Raw genomic sequence first — 18,002 nt, 5'->3', positions numbered from 1 at the left:
GGCAGTAGTTTATAAATTGACAAATTTGCCTAAAAATCCATAATATTCATTGTTTGCTTATCAAGAGAAATTCTGTACACATTTTATGTTGAAAATGGCTGAAGAGAGGTCATCTCCATGACAGAGAGGGATAAAGCCCACAATGAGATTCACATGACTCGGGGTCAAAATGGACATTGGGAGGTGAGAGTGTGTAGCTAGTACCAGTTTACTTATCTGGGGAGGGAGGCAAGCGTGGTCTGTTGCGATACCAACACAAAACAGAGGCTGGGTGTTGTAGAAGCCCAGTAAGAAGGGCTAAGAACAGCCACTCAAAAAGCAGGTTGCAACATGCACCAGCCAGGATAGGTACTACCTGGAAGCATTTATGTTACCACAGTCAGTGATGGATAAACAGCTAGTTAGGGCAAGCATAAATCCTTGATGGATGCCTGTATGATGGTCCCTCTTAGATGCCAGATGAATGGGGTTAGCCAATAGAGAGAAAAAATATCTTAAGAGAATGCTGAATTTACCTATCATGACCATGTTTCAAGAGCTATAGAAATCTATTCACTTCAGCCAAGATTCTTTTTAATTTTCCAGGACTTCAATACTACTGAAATACTCCACAGATGTGCTGCAATTCTCCTTTTATATATATTTAAAAGTGATGAATAAAAAGAATGTGAAGAGGCTGAATAGCAAATAAGATTAGATGCTGATAAGAAATAAAGATTAAATGAATATATAAATATCAAATGTTTTTTGTGGCCAAGACCACTGTGAATGTGTTTTTTTTCTGCTTTTGCTATGGTTTTCGCATTTCTACACACTTGCTTGGAGCTGTACTTCTATATCTTTAGACACAAACACTACATGAATCCACACCTGTTTACTTACTTCTCTCTCAAACACACATGTATACAGAGGAAATAAACTGATGCAGATATTTAAATCTTTGTCAGTGCATACACATAAAACATTTGCTACTGGTTAAAATGTTTTCAAACCTAGCACCATACTAACATGCTCAACACTATTAAGTGAAACTGTACTTAAGCAATAACCCACAGCTGGGTGTGGGTAATGCTGGATTCCATGGTTGGTGTGGTAAACAAAGCCAGCCATGGGTAAATCCAGCATTTCCCACACCCAGCCATGGCTTATCGCTATTATACAATGACATTATTTAAGAAAAAAATACTTACTTTTCTTACTGTCTTTGTATAATGCCTCCGTGTTGCCCTTCCGTGTTTTTCTGGTATACTGGAACTTTTTTTGATGTACTATGCATGCATATGGGACTTGTGTTCCCAAGCTTACTCAGTACATCTGTGCTGTGCAAAGGTAGCAATGGAGAAAGGAAGATCTCTGTTGCTTTTTTTTTTTTTTAATTAATTGAGAAGAAAAGAATAAAACTCTATTCTCTTGGTACTCTCTCCATATCACTTACCTGCAGTTTGAGTCAATTGATTGTTTTTGTTTGACTTGCCCATCCTCCAGAATCTGGCTGAGAGACCTGTCAATCACTCCCACAGGACTCCTCCTGCAATTAGTCCCTACCCTCCTCCCCCACTAGGAATGCATGGGACAGAAGTTATATAAGGGCCTGATAACAATGGCGCCATCTTTAAAACACATTAATACTTCTCTTCTGCAGTCATCTCCCCTCCCTGTGAAGTGTACTTGCTGCAAACAAGAGTGTAACCTGGTTTGGTGCCCACCTCCATTCGCCTCACTTCGCTCAGCTCATTCTGCTCCCCTACACTGCCCCCATATTCCACCCACCCCCACTACACCTACTTTTACTTTTAACCCCTCATCACCTGACCACTATCTACTCCAATCATCTACCTCTTAATATTCTCTCCATCCATGCCCCTATCTGACTCCCTGCCTGATAAACACACATATTAGCAACTGGCCACACCCTCACACCCACCTGTCTACTTCAACCACTCTACTGCTTACAGCTAAGCACCACTACTATACAATATGCAAATCACACTAGCATCTCTCTCGCTAGCTCTCACAACTCTAGCCTACATCACATCCACACATACTAAGACACCACTGGACAATGCTGCATACCATATGACTCATATTTCCACACTTACAAAAACCCACATAAAATTTGGTATCAGCTCTACAATATTCAGTGATAGCACAATACTACACGTAGACAAAACCTACATGCCAAGATGCTACACTAGAAAAACATCACTTAGATCCAACATAGAAATAGCTCACAAATTTAAACATATACTATTTATTGCAAAGAAACTATCTCAGGAGACATGCACCCAAACCCAGGACTATTCAAAACCATACTCTCATACAAACAGACATCTGACCTACTGATTCTTAACATCAACACCAGGAGTATATCTAACAAGTTCCCTGACCTACATGCATTCATAACCCACTACTCTCCTTTCATACTGACCATTACAGAGACATGACTAAAACCTAGCACCCAAAATGAAGAAATCCCCCCAGGTTATAATATCTTAAGGCTAGATAGAGTAGGCAGGAAGGGAGGTGGGGTCAGAATTCTCTTTAAAAACACACTCAACGTCCAACCTCCACAAACCCCTCTACCTAAATTTCATAACGTGGAAATGTTATCCTCAGTCTCATACTTAAACAACAAAAAAAGAATCAACATACGTTGTTACTACACCCCTCCAGGAAATAACTATCCCATAATTGAAGAAATCTTACACTGGGCTGGTGATAACCTTCCACAAGAAACTATCCTACTAGCCGACCTAAATACTGACTGGTCAGACTGTAACTCTAACAACCCCACTAACCATATTAACTTCTTTGGATTTTCTCAACTCATTCAAAAACCCACTAGAGTAGATAAAAAATACCAAAAACAATCTGTTCTTGATTGGACAATGACCAATCACCCCAAACAAAACTACCATACAGGCTGTTTATCAGGTGGTCTTAGTGACCACCTTCCCACATTTCTCCTACGCAAATGCACCAACTTATCCAAGCCCACATCCTATAGACAAATCAAAGGTGACCCCCAACCTAAACCCTCAGGAACTTCACACTATTTTAAAACAATGTAACTGGGAGCAATCATGAGCCCTAGGATTAGACCAGGCAGTCAACAATAGTACCTTCACCAATGTCCTCAATAGTGTCGCACCCATCAGGAAGGTAAGAGTTAAGATTAACTATGCACCATAGCTAAGCAGGACACAACAGCCCTACTAAAGTCCAGAGACAAGGCTTGGAAAATCTGGAAGAGAGATAACACTACCCTAGCCAAACAAAATGACCAACAACTTAGAAATCACGGCAAGAAAAAAACCAAACTTGATAAACAAAACTATTTAATTGGGACCCAAAGCAAATACTCAAAAAATCCTCAAAAATTTTGGCAAACTATCAACTCCCTACTAAAACCATGCAAAACCACCACTCCAGCTCCACCGATAATAGCAAGAGCATAGCCTCCCAACTGAATCACTATTTCACTGAATCTATTCTGACATTATCGACCCAACTATCCAAAAACAGCCAGAAGGATACCCCAACCAAATGTCCAGATAACATTCCTTCCTTTGCCCTCTCTCCTGTTCCCATGTCTACAATTAAAAAAATCCTCCTAAAATTGAAACCTACCACCCTTGCAGCTGATAGTATACCTGTCAACTTCCTAAAACTAGCCGCTGAATCCTTATCTTATCCTGTCTCTATCCTTATCAACCGCTCAATAAAGGAAGCCTATACCCCTCATCTATGGAAAGTTTCATATATCATTCCACTTCATAAAGGTGGCAACTCTTTCAACTTCTCAAATTACCGCCCAATTGCCATACTATCGCCCTTATCTAAGCTACTTGAGAAATGTATTCATTCTCAGGTTATGCAATTCCTGAACACACATAAACTTCTTTCCACCACACAACATGGATTCCAGCCATACCATAGTATAACTACTGCCCTTCTCTCTTTTACTAATTTGGTCATCCAACACAGAAATGACAATAAGTTTGCAACTGCTATATTCTTAGTTCTCTCCAAAGCTTTTGATATGGTCTCACACTCCTTGCTACTAGATACTCTAGCTTCCCTAGCCTTTGCCCCCTCTACTGTGGCCTGGTTCAAAAACTATCTATCGGGCAGGCAGGAATCTGTCCAATGGCAAAGCACACTATCTCCCTTACTACCTAGTACCATTGGAGTGCCACAAGGCTCAATACTGGGATCACTTCTTTTTTTCTATTTTCATTAACAATCTGCATACCTCAACCCAATATGCCACACTCATCCAGTATGCAGATGACTCAACTCTAATCTGCTCTGCCCCATCTCTCAGCACTCTACAACAACTCACTCAGGAATCCTTTACCTCTGTGGGGAAATGGATTACTGATATTCAATTCATCCTAAACCCCAACAAGACTAAATTGCTCCTATTCACCCCCAATAAATTGAAAACTACCCTTCTTTCCTTTACCATCACTTCCAAAAATGGCACTACCATCTCTCCTTCAATCTGTACTAAACTCCTTGGTGTAGAAATTGACAAGAACCTCCTCTTTGATGTCCATATTTCCCAAATCATCAAAAAAGTACACAAAAAATTGGAACACTATACAGACACAAAAACTTCCTCTTAGATCAGGCACGAGTCACCCTAGCCCAAACTCACCTATTGTCCACACTAATGTACGCAGCACCAATTTTTACCCTGACCGGAAAACTTGATATTGAGAAACTTGAGTCATGCTATAATAAAATTGCCAATTTTGCTAAAACTCCTCTTTCAGAACCCACCACTGTCAGGCTCTAAGGGACCTACAATGGCTAGAACTTCCTCAACTACTCAGTTACCACCAACCAATCATTGCCTATAACATCCTGAAACAGCCTGATAAAACCCCAGCTCTAAGTCAGCTTCTCACTCATTACAAAGCTAATTGCCCTCTCCGTTCTGCTGACAAATCACTATTCTGTATCTCAAGGGCTAACAATAATGCTGGGAAAGCCCTATTCTCCCACACCATATCTAGAACCGGGAATAGCCTTCCCTCTTCTCCGACTTCTGCATCCATTACCACACTGTTCACAAACTCACTTAAATCACATCTTATGAACACCTGGCTATGTCCATGATTTACATAACATTTATTTTGTTTCTTCATATACCTTCCTTCCTAGTATACTTACTGTATATATGCTACAGTACCACAACTCTAATTTCTTTATCTCTAGCATGACATTTCCCTTGGTAACCATGGTAATCATATTGTTTTTTGTTATTATTTCATACATTGTTGATATTCTCTTTGTCTCTTTTACATTTCTGTCTGATTTTTTTGTCTGATTGTTATGTAAATGTGGAGCTTTTCTCCCCAGGCCTCTGCTGTAAATGGACCTTGTCCAGTCGGACTATCCTGGTAAACAAATGTAAAATAAAATGTAAAATAAAACAAATAAATAAACTGGGAGACTTTTTACGTTCAGAAGAGCTGGGGCAGACAAAGTAAAAGGATAATCAGGTAAGTTTCTTTAGTTTTGCAGACCGTACCTGGTTATCCTCTTATTTTTATCTGTGCCATCTCCCTTGTTCATTTCAGGTCTTCCATTTTCTTTTTTGGTTTAAAAAAAAAAAAAAGTAAAAAAATTACTAGATATATTAATGGGGAAAAGTCCAGACAACTGAATGGTGTATTATCCTATTAATAATTTAAAACTGTGCTTAAATCATAATATTTTAATATGTGTGCATTATTTTACAATGTTGCTTGTTGCATTGTTCATATTTATAACTGCTAAATGTGGATAACACTGTAATTTTACAAATATGCAGCAATGTTACCATGACTGCCATGTAGGCAAAGCTTACACTGTCATGAAAACACTGTTCATTGGTCCATGTTTCAGATCACTGCCTGAATTAAATTTAAATACAATAAATCATCAATTCCTTATCAATGAATACCAAAGTTCATAAAATGCTGAGGTAAGTTTGCCAAAGAGTACAGATCACACACATCAGCAAGAATGTGTCATATGCTGGTGTGTTAAAGCACATATGGCTATGGCATCACCCATAAGGATGAAAAAAATATGGACCTTTTATATCAAGTGGAAATCATCACATTCACTTTCCCAAATGTAGGAGACATCACCTGCAAACTGAAACAGTTACTCTTATGCGTTTCAGTTTTCATTACACAAAATATTTGAAGAGACCACCCGATGGTCTTCATCAGGTATACTTATATGAACTGTGAGACACAGGATTTTTTTCTCTTTCAGTGATTCTCCAGTAATTTCTGAGCTTCATTTTATGGAACCAATTTCCAGCACTGAGACTATTAATAATCCGATGCTTCTTTCTTTTTAAAGACTTGCCTGCTTAACTGAAGTAAAAAAAAAAAAAAAGACATTCATCAGGAAAGTGAGGAAAGGTTAACTAGGAAGATGAGGACAAAAAAAGCAACGAGGGGTGTTTTGGGATGTTAGCCATGCTAGATAAACACCCAACTGTATTTAATTATTAGACTCTGATTTGCTTCTGTGTAATAACATATTGCTTACAAACTTGCAGATTATACCACTAGTCCTAATTTATGTTTTTGTTTATGTTTGTTTGTTTGTTTGTTTCATTTGTTTACTGGAGAAGGGTAGCGATCATAGTAGACCATTTTCAGACCTAACACAGGAGTACATACTCAGCTATAGAACAATGACATTTCTAAATCTACGCAGACACACTTCCAAAAAGTCTTGTTAACCCCCTTCTTTGCTGGCGCCTCTACTGCTGTTTAACTATCACTTCCACCAGCACGTTTCTTACTTTCTTCCTTCAAGGCTCGCATTTTAAAAGCTTGCTCTCACAAATGACTTTTTCATTTCTTTCTTTCCACTGTCTTTGTTTTGAACATTTCTTGTACTCATATATTAGAGTTTATTCATGACTTACAAATGTTTTTATGTATTGATATATTCTGCTGTCTTTTGGAAAACCTTGTTTATGTTTTACTGTGTGTTTTATTTGCATTCACTCTGTTACATTGCTTAAAGTCGTTGTAATCGTCCTCATCTGCTTTTTTGTACATTTTGTACACGTATTTATACTTGGAGCGTTTCTCCCCAGGCCCAGACATACTATCCTAGTAAATAAATGCTAACCAATAATTAAATAAATTTATAAGCAGTTACAAGCTGAAAAAGTTGCAATAACAATAAGCATGGTCATAACCAGATTGTTTAATGAAATTTTGGAAAGTCAGAAGATGCCTGAGGAGTGGAGAAAAAGTGTTTTGGTACCTATCTTTAAGAATAAGGGTGATGTGCAGAGCTGCAGTAACTACAGAGGGATAAAATTGATCAGTCACAGCTTGAAGTTATAGGAAAGAGTAGTGGAAGCTAGGTTAAGAAGGGAGGTGATGATTAGTGATCAGCAGTACGGTTTCATGCCAGGAAAGAGCACTACAGATGCAATATTTGCTCTGAGAGTGTTGTTGGAGAAATACAGAGAAGGTCAGAAGGAGTTGCATTGTGTCTTTGTGGACTTAGAGAAAGCATATGACAGGGTGCCTAGAGAGGAGTTGTATGAGGAGGTCGGGAGTGGCAGAGAAGTATGTAAGAGTGGTACAGGATATGTACAAGGGTAGTGTGACATTGGTGAGGACTGCGGTGGGAGTAACAGATACATTTAAGGTGGAGGTGGGATTACATCAAGGATCAGCTCTGAGCCCTTTCTTATTTGCAGTGGTGATGGACAGGTTGACAGATGAGATTAGACAGGAGGCCCCGTGGACTATGATGTTTACAGATGACATTGTGATATGTAGTGAGAGTAGGTACCAGGTTGAGGAGACCCTGGAGAGGTGGAGATATGCTTTAGAGAGGAGAGGAATGAAGGTCAGCAGGGCTAAAACAGAATATATGTGCGTAAATGAGAGGGAGGGTAGAGGAATGGTGAGGATGCAGGGAGTAGAGTTGGTAAAGGTGGATGAGTTTAAGTACTTGGGATCAACAGTTCAGAGTAATGGTGAGTGTGGAAGAGAGGTGAAGAAGAGAGTACAGGCAGGGTGTAATGGGTGGAGAAGAGTGTCAGGAGGGATTTTTGACAGACGGGTACCAATAAGAGTGAAAAGGAACATCTACAAGAGGGTAGTGAGACCAGCTATGTTATATGGGTTGGAGACGGTAGCATTGATGAAAAGGCAGGAGTCAGAGCTGGATGTGGCAGAGTTAAAGATGTTAAGATTTGCACTGGGTGTGACTAGGATGGACAGGATTAGGAATCAGTATATTAGAGGGTCAGCTCAGGTTGGACAGTTTGGAGACAAAGCAAGAGAGGCGAGATTGCGTTGGTTTGGACATGTGCTGAGGAGGGATGCTGGGTATATTGGGAAAAGGATGCTAAGGATGGAGCTGCCAGGTAAGAGGAAAAGAGGAAGGCCTAAGATAAGGTTTATGGATGTGGTGAGAGAGGACATGCAGGCGGTTGGTGTGAAAGAGCATGATGCAGAGGACAGGAAGAAATGGAAACAGATGATCCGCTGTGGTGACCCCTAACGGGAACAGCCGAAAGAAGATGAAGGTCATAAACAATACAAATAAAATGAGTTCTATAGAACTTTATTGTTCTGTTTTGGGTGTATGTTTCCCTACTGTGTCCCATGGCAAAAATTCTGTGATCAACACTGCATGCTTTAAGTTTAGAGAAAATCCAGAAGGAAGAAATACCTAAAAATCTACAGTTATCTCGTGAAAAGGTAGTGGAAATGCAGTTACTTGGGAGGAGTCAGACCAAAGGCTCTGAATACATTTCAAATGTTTATAAAAGCATAGCGGTTTCAGCTGAACTTTGTTACCACTTAAAAACTCAACTTTTAAAGTTTAAAGTTTTGAACATACTTGATACTTCCATTAATGAGCATTTTAATGATGTAAAATGCCACACCCCCATAAAACAAGGTGAATCACTGAGGTGTTGGAGCTGTCATTTTGATTTGAACCTCATAATGTAGTAGCGTGCACCTGGCCCCAGTCTCATGGGTCCCCCGCAACTTTATGAATCATGCAGACGCCTTGACGCCATTAATAATACAGTGGAAAGTGCTTTTTATAATGCTGTAAATTGTGTTGTAATGAAAATCATCATAAATTTATCACACTGACTTGCACTATGCATTTTGATGGTGGAGTGGAGTGAATCAGACTATCAGTCTACCATAAGTATGGAATGACAACAATTGATATACATGCAGAAAATGCCAGTTTTTATGTCATTTAATTGTTAATGCTTACCTATGGTTTAGTAGCCATTTAATTTTCTCCAATATGTTTACTCATTGCATAAATAACGTAAGCACAGATATCATTGGAAAATAACATTAAATACATAAAGGTGTGACAGTCTAACAGGTATCAGGAAGGATACTGTGAGCAGTTGTAGTATAAACAGCAAAAAAATCAATAGGTATGAATATCAAAGTCTAAAATGCATTTTGTGTGATGCTGTGCTTCTAGAGTGTCATAAGACCAGCTAAATACACCCAACAACCCTTGCACACTTACCAAAGAATAGCATTTTAAAAATACAAGTGAACAGTTCTGAGACTGCATATCTAGATGGATAACCTCGTGGTGGTAGCCCTGATTTTTATAAAGGAGGATAGGTGAGTATGTTCCAGTTATATAGAAATCATGCTTGAGTAGCAAGCAATGCAGACACAGTAGCCAAAGATGAGCATTTGCTTTTAGGTGGTAATATTGGTAACATTATGCAATAAAAGATTAATTAAACCTGGATTTTGGTTTTAATTCAACACTCAACAATATGTTAGGCAAGCAACTCAAGGATATTGTAGAGGACATCATTAAAAATGGGCAGAAATAGGCATGAAGGAAAAATGGAAGGAATTGTTATTAAAAGAGAGCAACTTCGGGTACTGTAAGTGGCAGATTCCCCAAAGTGGGACAGTTTAATATTCAGACCACTGACTGTAGAACTGATTGGCTGGGAGCACTCCAAAGGAGATTTGCCATGTGCTTTCTTCAATAGCAAAGGAAACTGCTCAGGCTTAGAATACAGTACTATAACAGGTGGACAGCTGGGTATGTGACACGTAGGGATGGAGCCCTGCCCACAGATTTGGGGATCCAGGGATTCATTAGCAAGCCTAGGTGTTAGAGTTGTTAAGTAGGTAGAAGTGAATTAATGGCCAAGGTTGGCTTGCCTAGCTCAGGGGAAGGGAAGTAGTTCAACCCACTGTATAGTCACAATTTGGGAGAGCTTTGATGGCACACAAACAGCAGGAAAGAAACAAGCATGAGTATTTGGCCTGCCATGAGTAGTATATTGCTATAACTGCAATTAATGTGAATGACACACCTATTCACACATACACACACACATGCACACCCACTCACACACACACACACACACACACACACACACACACACACACACACACACACACACATGCACACCCACTCACACACACACACACACACACACACACACACACACACACACACACACACACACACACACACACACACACACACACACACAAACACACACACACACACACACACACACACACACACACACACACACACACACACACACACATGCACACCACTCACTCACACACACACACACACACATGCACACCTACTCACACACACGCACACACGCACACACACACACACACACACACACACACACACACACACACACACCAATGGTCCAACATTGCAGGCCCTGCTTCAGTTGCGTGCTCTTAAACATCTTCAGGGAGGGAAAAATTTAGGTTTATACAGGGAGAAACCTCCTGACCCCCACTGAATGATAGCAAAGATCTGAAGTTCTCACCACCCAATCTGGGTGTCCGTGGATTCTGAGGGATGAGGGATAACAGAGACTGGGGACTTAAACATAGAGATGGACATAAAAATAGAGAGAAATATGAAGAGTGGGGGGACATCACCATGAAATTCCACACAAGGTTTTATGAGTTCATAGATTAGTACTAGGCTAACTGCTCTTGTGGCCAATTTTAATCCTAGCCAATTACCACATGTAAGAATCAAACCCTGCACTTTGTGTCTGTAAGGTAAACACCTTAACCATTGTACCAACTTGATTCATGACTTTAAAATTAAAATCATCAATCCCCTTTTTCCCATTTTTCTGCATGGTTTGGTGTGTCTTGTCAACTTTCACCATGTCTCTCAATTCAGTGCTACCCTCCTACCTTCTTTGACAGTAACGCCTGACTGCTGCAGGTCTTCTCTCACACACATTTTGAAAAAATAGTTAAGTATGTGGGACACCAGTCAAGTGAATGCTTTTATTTTTTAACAGATCAATGTATGTTGAATAATTCTGTCTAGTGTATGACCTCTATGCATGCCAGGTGTTCAGACATTTTGTACTTATCAGACTGGCCTGAAAATAGTCTAGCTGAATCAGTACTCTCTACCCCCCTTGAAAAAAAATGTTAAATGAATAAATCCTTGACATATGTCCTCAGATGAGCACTGCAAACCTCCCACTAGATCCTCTACTGGGCACTGTTAAAAAACATCAAGAAAATCCCATATAGATATCTTATTTTCAACCACTATGGTAAAGGTACTGACCATGAATGGATTAACACAGAATATATGGATATACATGGATAAAGGTTGTGACTATGGCCCTGATGATTAGTGGCAGAGGCATCTGAGGCACTGTCAGGGGAACATGAGCATGCTTATCCTGGGGAGGGACAATGGATGGACATGTGCCTGGGGGGCACAATGTCACAGTTCAACTTCCTTGGTGGAGACTGCGGAAACAATTGTGAACTGTTACCTGAGGATGGGCAAGACATATTGATGATGTCAGATCCTTGCAAAAGTAAGGGGTGGTTCATTCCTGATTGCTATTGCCCACTACAATCCCATCACCAGGGTAGTACTACTGGCAATATGCAGGGGTAGGGAAAGATTGGAAAAAAACACTCACCATAATGCTGCCTCGAGGCCTTCAATCTCCCCACTGACCTTAGATGTGGGTTGGGTGTAGCCTAGGGGAGGCTAAAGTGGGTCCAGTAGACACATGGATTTGGACAAGAACTGGGGGCGGCTGATGGTCAGATATTGGTAACCAAAAACAGGAGTAAAAAAAGAGCATAGCCTGGTCCAGAGTCCTGACCTTCTTTGAAAAAGAGAGGGGGGATGATATCATTACTGGAATATAAATGTAACCTGCTGACCACTATTCAGCTAGAGAGCTAGGAAAACTACTGGTTACATAATGAGAAAGCAGATACCAATCCCTACATTGGTGTGGTGTAGACAACAGTTAGAGGACATACGAGTTGTTATGACAATGCCTTCCATCTTAGTATGTCCTTTACTGTCTTTCCCCCATTCACCTGTTCTACCTGTAGTGATGCTAGGAAAATATATTGGGAGGACTGAAATTGCATAAGGACCATTGGAAGTCCTGTTTGGCAGAGATAGGTTGGTGGTCAGCCAGGTAGGTTGATTTCATGTGCTCTAATAATAACTATGCCATATGAACCTAATTAGATGTGTGCATAACAGAAAAAAAATAGTCGAGGGACATATATGATCTAAAATTTGGGAGAGTCAAAAGGAAGACTTACATGACAATGCATGATGTCAACGTGCAACATGTGAGATGGCAAGACATTCAGACTATTTTGAAATTGCCTTGCATGATTTCTAACACGGGGTGAAAGTCTTTATGGGCAAAGAACTACAGAGTAGAATTGCATTTTAGAAATTTAGGGAAAAAGAATAAACCTGTCCATAGACTTCCTTGAATCTCTGCAATGAAGTATACTTTTACATGAAGCTACTAAGGAACCACAAAAAAAAAGATTCACAACAAAAGTGGCATTCTGTCTAGCTGTTCTTAAAAATGACTACCTAAAATTTAAGTAGCTGTAGGTTTGGATTTGTTATAATGGTTAAGGTGTTTGCCTTATAAACACAAAGTACAGGGTTTGGTTTTTCAAAAGGTTTAACTGGGTAGACTTAAAATGCAAAATGTCAAGATTTTTCTTTATGTGTTTGGTTTCCCATTGAGGACTGAAGTCACTAAATAGTCACATACATTGAGTTTCGTAATTCATAACGTTCAGAAAAATGCACGCTAAGACAGATCCCGTTATTCGAACAACTTTCAACGTTTATTAAAAAACATTTAAAACATGTCCTTATTTGGGGGCGTTTGCCCCCCCCCCCCCCCCCCCACACACACACACACACACAATTGGTCAGGCTTTGTTCATATTTCTTGCACTAAGAGGTTGAGTGGTATGCTACACATGTATATGTGGGAAGAATTACAGGTAAAAATTCTGAATAAAATGGCATGTTTTGCTCTTTCTGTAAGTTATACTGTTGGCAAAAAAAATGACATGGCTAAACACATATACCCAAAGTTAATACTTTGTGGTGCTTAGCAACTTTATTGGTAATGTTATTTCGTTTAAATGTTCACTTGAGTTTTACATGCTCATCAATAAAGTTGTAGTGAAGCGGTGAAAGCAGCAATGCACTACTTACCCGCGTCATTTTGGTGGTAGATTTCTGTTTGGCTCCTAGCAGCAGCTGTCCGTGGAATGTATTAGCTTGCAATCTAAAACAGTTAAAACAGGCAAATATTATTTGGGACATATAGTGTTTTAAAAATGCTTCATTCAGAAGAGTCGTACGATTCCCTTCTCTGCAAACACGTTTATTTAACAAAGATGCATTCCTGCAATTACCAGTGAGCAGTGAAAAAAGTAGCAGGTGGCACTTTCTTGGAACGCATTGCCATCTACAAAAACACGAGTGCATTTTACACAGTCAACTCGTTTGCTCTGAGATAACCCAAACAAGTATGAAAGATGTCTATTGCTTTTACAAACTTTAAGGTTATTAGCAAACTAAGTGTTTCATTTTCCCTTTTTAATATTTCTTCTGCAATTTAAAAGATAAAAACATTATTAACTAATGTGATTGTATCAATTCATCTGTCCATTTTCAGTGTCCACTTCATCCTATTCAGTGTTGCATTTCATTTTAACCCAATTTCACATTGGCTTGCTGTTAGTTACGGCACTTTTACTTATTCCCTGACTTTTGCATCCTTTTGTACATGCCTTTTGCTTTTATCTCTCAAAAAAATAAAACAAATGCAAAATGTTGCATCACAATCAGACAAGTCACCACAATGCTATGCCCATTTAGAGAGACCCTCTTGAACCTACAGCAGGTGTCACGCCCAGCTCTGGGTGCACTTACCTTTTAAATCGCATTCTCTATTGTATGAAACAGTCTTCTCAAACTGCTTGCACATTCTTGTCTTACTAAGTACCAAATGGAGACTCCTTGTTGTCTTCTCTTACCACTATGCTTCTGCATCTATGTTTCTCCACTCCACACTAGCCCCGGCAGTGCGTCCCCTTTCTCCACGCCCCAAACTTCTGTACAAGGCGATGACGTTTTCTTCGTAGGCTAGTCATCAAACAGCAGCTCTTTTTGTTAAAAGATTTTAATGGACAGATGTTTAATTAAATGAGCGTGTATTTTAGCTTGGGAAGCGATTTTTATTAATTCTGAAACGGGTCGTTAGTGGACCCGGAAAGCCAAACCCTAATCCCAAAAGGTGCATCACACAGTTATATCACCTGCTGCAGTGTCACCCCATTGTTGCGCTACCAGTATACAGAAAGAAAATTTGAATTGAATTGGTATAGCATCTCTGGAGAGAAACTTGACTTTTGTATGAAGTTTCTAAAAATCAGTACTTAGTTACTCAGAAGTATAAATAAAATGTATTGAAAGGTATCTATGCTGACTGGAAGGAGGGTCAGTTGTAAAGCTATCTCGCAGTATTTGGTGTAAACGGCAAATCCAAGGGGGAAATGCTGGTGTGCTGTGTTAAAAAACAGAAAGGCAAGCCTTAGTCTTGTATGAAACTATGAGATGCAATACCTTAAAGGTACGTCAATTGTAGCATTAAAAATGCCTGGTAAAGTTTAATTCTGATAATACTAAGTATATAGTTACTTACATATTCAGGGGTCGACTACTTGCAGCAGATGTGAAGAAGCTATTGTTTATGTCATTACTGGAGTAACCCTAAAATCAGGCGCTGCTGTCTGTACTGCGCCCCTGACATTTCAAAAGCACCTCGCGGCAGTTTATGTAGAACCGAGGAAACCCCGCTCAGATAAAAACAGCAGCTTCACTCTGTTACCCAGTATGGCGTACACTTTAAAATTGGCATTTTTTTTACTCTGAATAAAATTGTGCATGACAAGCACTAGTAGATTGCAATGACTTACTAAGGATGGGAACGCGAGTTTGAAATTCGCACTGCTTACCACTCCAACCAGTAAAGAAACTTAACATTTAAAGTGCATGCTTAAGTTTGGGCATTAAAATGCGTTGGATTTGGCGAAAACAGACAGTTACAGTTCACTCAGGCACACTGCAGAAAATACCATAAGCATTCATTGAATGTCATGCAGAAAGCACGACCATCGCAGGCAGGACCAACTGCAGAAGGCAGGCTGATAAAGGAGCAAATAAATTATAATTTGTGGTGAATGGTTAGTCCCATCTGTGCTCCCGGAGTGATCCCGGCTCGTGCCGCGCTCGTGCTTCTGTACTTCTGATGCTAATAGACTGCAGCAGCCCTTCTCATGAATGAATCACTGGAAACTAAAATGATAGGAGCACAGCCACAGTGGATGAGCTGTAAAATGTGTCCCGAAGTAAAAATTAATTCTCTACATTAAACCTATATTGTCCCTTATTTAAAAGATTTTATTGTGCAGTGAAAAAACACAGACGGTCAGGTTAAGGTTGCAAGTTACCAAAATCAGCAGCTAGTGAAATAAAGAGGATGTTTAATTATCAACGAATCATTTGCTTGAAACGGGTTGTTACTTGTAATGTGGCCATTATATATATGCTTTACTTTATATCGAGTAAACTAAGAGTTGTTATAGCTCTTGCTTGATGTTTGTATGCGTTTCTAGAAGAGGCAGGCGGTAGTTCAAAGACCACCACCAATGAAACCACGTATCGCGCTAACAAACTAAATTCTAACGTCGGATAAAATATAGCTTGCTTGGTTTTAGGCAACAGAAGCATGTAGTCTCTTGAATTTGAGAAAAAGCAGTTGCTCATTCCAGCATCAAGCAATAATGGTTTGGTAAAGTGTCCCATATGAAATCACAAAAAGAGCTTCACGGCAAAAGCGGCATTCTACATAGCTGTTCTTGAAAATGATAATGTAAGTAGTAATGAAAAAATACAGCCTGATGGCGATCTTTAATTTTTTACCGTTAACAAACGGTTCAGCGTACAGAAAAAATGTCATGTTGTTTTATAAATCAAGACATCCTCAAAACCCTACTAAACCCTAACTACTTTGAAACAAAAGAACATTTGGGTCTCCAGAAAGAACAGATGGGGTCATCGACGCCAAGAGTTATTTAATGCAAAATGCTAATATAGGTAGAAACGGTTTAATGCTATATTTCATGAGAGAGAAAAAAAACTTGTGCTGCGAAGGCGCGAGTTTTAGAACAGGGAGGGGTGTAAGGCTCAGGAGCGCTCATTGTTAATTGAAGTTCCCAAGGCAGGGAGGGGGAAGGGTGGCGCGTGCCACACGCGTGCTGGTCTAATACTCACAGGGCTAGCTAGCACAGGGGCTGCCTCTGAGCACACAGCGGCAAATTTTGTTTGACAAAAGGTGGTGGATTCACTCAATAAAATAAGGCACTCACGGCAAATGCAGACTTATTTTATGTCAAAAATACAAACTAATTCAGGTATTTTATTCGCTGAACTTGTCAAGTTAACAGCTCTATAAGTGTCCCTGATCCCAGGCTTTTAGCACTGATTAGTTTTGGATTTGACCCTGATTCTATATGTAAGATGTTGAAAAGTTACAGTTATCTCAGTTCCATGCATTAATAATCACAATTGTATCAGAAACATCTACAAAGAAACGTGCCCTATTTTAGCTTCATACAATGTACTTGTCCCAGTGCATCTGTGAAAATATAAAGTCATGAACGAAAAGAGCTGTGCACAAGAGCTGTTTGCATATTTCAGTTTACTACAAGACTGAAGATGTACATTTTACCTGAAATACTGGATGTCATCCGGGGCAAACTGCATTACTCTTAAAATGAATGGTCTTAACTGACTGGTCTAATTTTTGCAAATGCTTCGAATATATGTATCTTTTTTTATCTATATCTACCAAGTAACATACAAGAAAAGAGACTCATGGTGGGCATCCTGGATAGAGCTCTATAGTCATAAAGGTAAGACCACAGAGCTCTCTTCCCACAACCCCCCCCCCCCCCAACACACACACACACACACACACTACCACCATCACCACACACATCACACAGGGAATCAGTAACACAGATGGGATCCTGACGCTAAAACAATAACGCCCCAACTGAAATTTTGCTGAAATTTAAAAAGGGGGAGTATTGAATTTAATGCTGCTCTCTGGACGCCAGTCAAGTATCTTGCGAGGTGGTTCGTCTGGTGAATGCTTTGGCAAGCACATGACCATTCTCATTTCCACTTGAGCATTGGCCATATAATGGCAGAAATTGCGAACTTCAAAGAAATATGTGCCTTTTTCCTCATGGATAAAGAGTCATACCACAGACAAGCCAAAAAATAAGCAAAACCAAACTATGTCGTTAGACTAGCCTGCTGGGCAATCTAGATAGGAAGAATTAAATCCACTGGGTAGGGCAAAACATTTCAATTATCAAATATGGAAATCAAAGCTTAAACCTACTGTAGTTAAAATACCGAATATTGTAAAAGCGAAAAAAAGGAAGATGAATCTTTAGAAAAGAGAAGAAGCAAATTGCATAGAAATAAATGGAATTTGTGGGAGCAGTACGCACAGAATAATAATCAATAGTACGAAGGCAGGAATTAAGCAATTTATGTAATGTTGGACTGAT

The sequence above is a fragment of the Protopterus annectens genome, chromosome 2.part1 (assembly GCF_019279795.1).
Source record: "Protopterus annectens isolate FY-2018-M chromosome 2.part1, PAN1.0, whole genome shotgun sequence".
Lineage (NCBI taxonomy): Eukaryota > Metazoa > Chordata > Ceratodontiformes > Protopteridae > Protopterus > Protopterus annectens.
The sequence above is the reverse complement of the archived record's forward strand: the minus strand, read 5'-3'. Positions refer to the sequence as shown.